Genomic DNA, 6,370 nt, shown 5'->3' with positions numbered 1-6,370 from the left:
CAAGGCACATGGAAGAACAAAGCATCATGCATGATGCTACACCAAGCAAAGAAGCAAACGACATCGTCATCAAGCCATGAGCCAAAAGGTGACATCAATGGAATGTATTGAAAAGCAAAAACCTTGCCAACCTTGCCTATGTTTTGTAAATCAAACCTGACCACCTGAGAGTAGCTATGAAAGCACCCAGGGGAGGTATTGACATGTAAAAGCCACACTTGACCACCTTAAGTAGCAATGCATGCACTAAGGGGAGGTGATGGAATGTAACTCACATCTGACCACCTTGCAGTAGCCAAAGGCTTATGGCACCAAGGGGAGGTGTTGAGAGTTGTGGTGCCATGAGCACATGTAGAGCAAAGGTATGAGTAAAGGGCAAGCTGCCACATGGCATGGAGGAGATATCCCACATGTGAGCAAGCAAATGGATGTAAGCACCCTCACCTATAAAAGGGAGGTTCATTTGAAGTAATATCAATCAAGCACTTTGCACTATCTCAAGATTCTTTTTATGAGTCCAAGCTAATCTATCTTGGAACCTAATTGACTTGAGATACATGTCATGAGCAATCTCTTCATCATGTTTCCACACAGGTTCCATCCACCTTAGAGTGCTCCATAGATCGTGAGGCACACATGTTTTGTCACTATTTGCACATCTATTCACGTGTCTACAAACCCGCATCTAAAGGCCCGTCTATATAGCAGACAGACGTGCCTATAGACGCGCATATAGATGTGTAAATAGATGCTCTACTAGAAAATTTAAAAAGCAAATAGACACATCCTTAAACGCATTTATAGATGCATTTATAGACGCATCTATAGAAGCGTTTGTAGATGCGCAAATAGATGCCCCTTGAATAGATAGACACATATATAGATGCATTTATACATGCCTTGATAGACGTGCTACATAATATTTTTTAAATTTTGTGTGCTTGAAGTGAATGCTGTGTATGTTGTGTATGCTATGTAGTTACAGGAATCCCATTTCCACATTGTGTAATTCAATTCTTACAGCCAACCGCATTTTAATTAGCACTCTTGCAAGCATGTCTATAGCCGACAATTACAATTCCAAATAAAACATTACAACTCCAAAATGTTTAGTTCACAAGGCATTAATTGATAGAACGTTGCACAAGAAAATTGAAAGCCAAAAAAATAAAAAGAGTGTATATTAATTCATAGCTCAAAAAGTACTTGTATGTACATATAGCACGAAGCTAAGCCACATCTTGTGGCTTCAAGTACCAAAAATAAGAGGAGTGTATATACAAGAGGCACGAAGCCAAGCCAGTGGCTTTAAGTACAAAAAAGAGTAGCTAGCACTACTTCTACGACTAATCTAAGTTCTCCATGTCCTCGCTCCCTTCTATGCTCCCTTCTGCACTCCCTTCTCCGCCTCCTTCTTCCTCGTCTTCTTCCTCATCTTCTTGTGCAGGGTCCTGTAAACAAGGGACAACATATATCAATGTATGAAAAATCAAATCTTTACTTATAATATTGACATTATTTAATTACTTTCAAATACCTCGTGGGGCGCTCCAATATCCCGGATATACTGCTCCTCAGTAATCAATAATCATAGAAGCATAAAGATAGCAGGCTTTCATTAGACTCAGTCTCTTCTCCTCTTGGAGGAAAATATAAAAAAGTTATGAGATTTACACATCCCAATTAAAGGCTTGAACAAGCATACAAGTATAAAGATAAGGTTTTATACATGCTGCAATGTAGTCATATTTTCAGGTTGTTTTCCAATGGTAGCAATTAGACGCTGAATACTCTCAGCCCGAAATGCTAGCAGATCGGCTTCTGTATATGATTCCATTTTGATTGGTAACTCCAAATCAAAAATCTCTCTAAGAAACAACATGCAGTTGTAGGCAACTCTCCACCCACAGTTGTGCCCATCTTTTTGCTCCACTCGCAGACGTCTTTTGAATTCTACTTGGTCTTGTTGCTCCGTGGTTGTTCTGATAGCAGATACTAGCCAATATGCAGCACTGTCCATCATGACATATTAAATATATCAATATGTCATGATCATAAGATACAAAATAAGAAAGTAACAAAAATATTAAGAGAATAATTACCTTGGGGAGTTGGCATGATAGCCTTCCATTGAATTCACAAACCACAAACGGTTGAGTTCAAGGTCCCAAGCGATCAGACTCCAATGTGAGCTACACGACCAGAATAAAAATGATTATTGTTTTACACAAACTTGCCAAAGAAATAGTAAAAATAAGGTTAGAGTTGATACTTACGCCTCATGATAAGGCATAAAGATGACTCGCACCCCATCTAAATTCAAAGGGCTTAACCAGGTACAAACATCTTCTATAGTCTTTTGAAGAGAGCTAAGAATAGAAGAAAGGAGAGCATCGAGCATGTAGACACGATGCTGCACTACACTAGGAAGTTGAGAAATAACTACACTGCACCAAGAAATAAACAAACGTTAGCTCATAGAATTGATTTGCATTTTGCACTAGAAAACTGATATATAACTACACTGTAAACAAATAAACAAATGTTAGCTCATTAAAGTAGCAACAAATAAACAAACGTTACCTGAGAATGGCCAGGATAACATTGTCATTAACCTCTTTTAAAGGATTGGAGAGGATTGAAACCTCCTCTCTACCAAAGCTCAAATACTGAGGTTCTCGTTTCAAAACAATCCTAACTTCAAATGAGCTCTCCATTTTATCCAATGCAGCTAAATTTGCAGAATGGGTCTCTGTCATAGCTTGTATTCTATGTTTGCGGTCATTCTGCTTTTCCATGGTGTCTTTAAAGCTCTTGTGCTCATGGGATTCTTCAATCAAATTTAGAGGTCGTTGCATTGCTGAAGTAGAAGGGAGTGCCTCCATATTGACTTCATCCATTTCTTCTCCCTCTATTGCCTGTAAACAAATATGAGAGATTAGATTCATTATCTTTAAATTTAAATATTATTTAAAAAATTGTATTTAGTTGAGAAATAGAGAGTTCATACTGCTAAGTATTGTCATATGGCCTTTTTTCATAACCCTGCGAGCCATAATTATCAAAGAAGGCATCATCATGTTTGTCTTCATCCACCAACCTCTCTCTGAATGGGTCATGTAAGTCCATCTTTTCATCATCATCAACTGGGACATTATGATCGTCAAGGTAATCATCCATGTCATCAGTGTCCTTGTGGTCTATCTCTTTTTCATAGCCTGTGGTTAGATCTGCTTGAAGCTGAAAATAAGCCATGAAATGCTTGTTTTCAATAATATTTGTGGAGTTGCCTTTTTTGAGGAGATCCTCAAATAAATATCCCATCCTGCACAAGGTGACCTCCCAACCTGCCGGTAGCAAATTCTCCATCATGGTAAGCAAGAGACTCCCACTTTTTGCAAGACTTCCATAGTTGTTTTTTTGATAATGTATGGACCTGGGAATATCTTGCTCTTCTAGCATCAATCTCAAATTATTTGAATTCCCTCTTATGTTCTTTTGTAAGGAGTGATCAGGGTTGGGACTCCGCATACACAAAAAGAATGATTCAAGAGATTGAATCGCTATGCCACATTCTCTCTTGCCTCTCTTTGCTACATAAACACCACTATAGATCTTCAAATCTGATGAATATGCTCGCTCTAGAGTAACCTGCATGGCTTCTTTGTCTTTTTTATCAACAAAAATGACAATGTTGCAAATTGCCACTTTGCTAATAGTGGTATATACTATTCTATCAATGAAGTTATGGATATCATCGCTAGAAACTTCCATTGATTCTCGATGAAGTCATCTTCTGAGACTCCCCTGAAGTTCACAAGAGATTTCCAGACTCTGCAGTAACCTCTACATTGAATTGAAAGCTTTGGTGCATATCTATCGGCATCCTTATCTTGCTGATTAATCTTTCCACATATGCAACCACCTGTTGTGGGATTTCTTTTCTCATGTAAGAGGTTACTATTTCTGACCCATCTTCATCCTTTTTAATCCACCTGTTTGCCCATAGCTTTACCTTGGGTGTTGACAAAGAAGCTATATGCTTCACCACATTATAGTCAATGTTACAATGAGTAAGTGGAATTTGTTTCTCTGACAGCAAATACTTAATGGCACTATGCATTGCATCACACCTCACCTGTACATTGATGCATTCTTCCATGCAGTGGTCTTTGTCTTTTTTTCCAAAAAACCATTCTTTCTTTAAAATTTTTTGTGCTGCCATGGATGCATACTTGTCAAGTAAGTACTTTATAGGCCTCCACATCCTTGCCGTCAACTCCTTCTTATCCATTACCTTTGACTTTTCGGAGATAAACAAAGGAGCTTCATAGGTCAACTGTCCACGCTCACAAGCAATGCACGTTTCAAGCATCTCATTGAACACTTCAACAGGACGAAATATTATAGAAGTGTAGTCGGCATATTTGTCCCTCACCACCTTGAGGCTTGTCATATTTTCTTCTCGCTCTTGAGTTCCCTAGGCACAACTGCACTCAAAGAAGTATAGAAGTTCGTGAGTGTGTCGGCATCTACTTTTGTGACCTTTCGCTTCAAATCAGGATTTGGAGAACCAAATGTTGTCTATGTAACCCTTGCCTTCTGTAAGACCTCTGATGTTGAGGATATCTTACGCTTTCCATGGACATAATGATTTCTCATGCTTGAATATACAGATTGTTGCAGGATAATAATGGAATGAACTTATCTTTGCAAATTGTTCTGAAGTGAGTCTTTTGACCTCCTTTGCTTCCTTTGCGATCTGATTACAAGCATAAGCCCAATGTTGACCATCAATGGGCTAGAATCTGCAATGAAGGAGGAATTCCTTCTTTGCTTCCTTCAGCATATTCTCACCTTGTGCCTCTTCGCCTTGTTCATGTGGAATATTTTTAAGAGTGTCTTTAAAGAATCGACTGAAGGTTTACTCGAAATGTGTAGGCCTTGTAAATGTTATTTGATCCAGAAAACTATTTTTGATTGGACAAAACATTATTGGGCGCAGGACCACATTGCTTGTCACAGGTTTCTTACCATCTCTCAAAGCCTCATATAAGTGCATAGGATATATCAAGGCTTCGGCTATTAGTAAAGACAGCTGCAGCTTCCACATCTTTGGCATTCACAAACCACATCCTTTGACCCCAGATATATCTCGCATCATCATCTGTAACTGCTTCATTAAGATGCAGATTAAGATTTTTTATTGATGTGAGTTCATCCTGATCATCTTCAGCCTCGGGTTCTGAGTCTTCTTCATCTTTCTCTTCTTTTAACCGTTTTTCATCCACATTATCTCTCTCTACAGTGGGACGATGCCTTTTTTTACTGCTTGGAACCGTGGCTCTTGCAGTACTAGCCTTTTGCATTTCACGTCATGGTTTGCTAGCAAGAGCTTCTAGCATAACTGCAGTGGATCGACCTTGATCTTCTTCAATTTTTTTTAATTCCCGTGCACTCAAGGCTTGTGTTTCATCATCCTTAGTTACATCCACCATTTCTTGCTCTAGAAGTTTGTGCTCATGTTCTACATGTTTGTGACAGTATGCATGTTCTTCTTGTCCCTGCATCGAAGTCTAAGCTTTTTGATCTCCTTCATGTGAAGATCCTTGAATATGAAGAGCATATTGTGCATCCTGAAAGTACTCAAACATTATCTTTGCACGCATCCTTTTTGCCACCACACTAGGAAATTGCTCCCAAGTATATGCAAGAGCCTCCAATGCACTTTGCAGCTCTGGAAACTTTGATGGTTGAGGAGGAGGCATCACAAAGGTCTTTGAGTCTCTCCTTGACACAACAAAATGAAGACCGCCAACTTCAGGATCTGAACTCTTTGTAAAAATATCCATAAAAGTCTCTTTTGGCTCTATCATTATGCCTACTACAAGGCTTGAAGTCATATCTTTTTTGAAGAAAGTAGCATCCCATGGATCTTCAACATCATTGAACTCCCTTTTTGACATAAGTAGAAAGAGTCTCTTTTCCTTTTGATGAAGAAACCAAGCTCTTTTACCCATGTGATATCGAGTCCACCTACTAAAGCCATTGGGGCTATATTCCTTTCCTTTCAAATTCAAAGTGACATAAGAGACCCATTCTCTCATCTCAGAGTCATTTAGGATAGCCCCCACATTAGTTGATTGCTCCATAATCCTACAAGAAAATATAATGAAGAATTTAGATACATACAAGTAAAGTACAATATACAACACTTGATACAATAAATGTGGGAAATAGCCCAAAAGGCTTTACAAGGCTTCATATGGCAAAAATGTGGGAAATAGCCTAGAAGGCTTTACAAGGCTTAAATATTTGTACAAATGTAAAAAAATTAGCCAATAAAGCTTTACAATGAAATAAAATGTCG

This window comes from Dipteris shenzhenensis, chromosome 17, assembly GCF_047967505.1.
Source record: "Dipteris shenzhenensis isolate YYH24624 ecotype China chromosome 17, Dip_SZ_1.0, whole genome shotgun sequence".
NCBI classification, from domain to species: domain Eukaryota; kingdom Viridiplantae; phylum Streptophyta; class Polypodiopsida; order Gleicheniales; family Dipteridaceae; genus Dipteris; species Dipteris shenzhenensis.
This window is presented reverse-complemented; position numbering follows the sequence as displayed.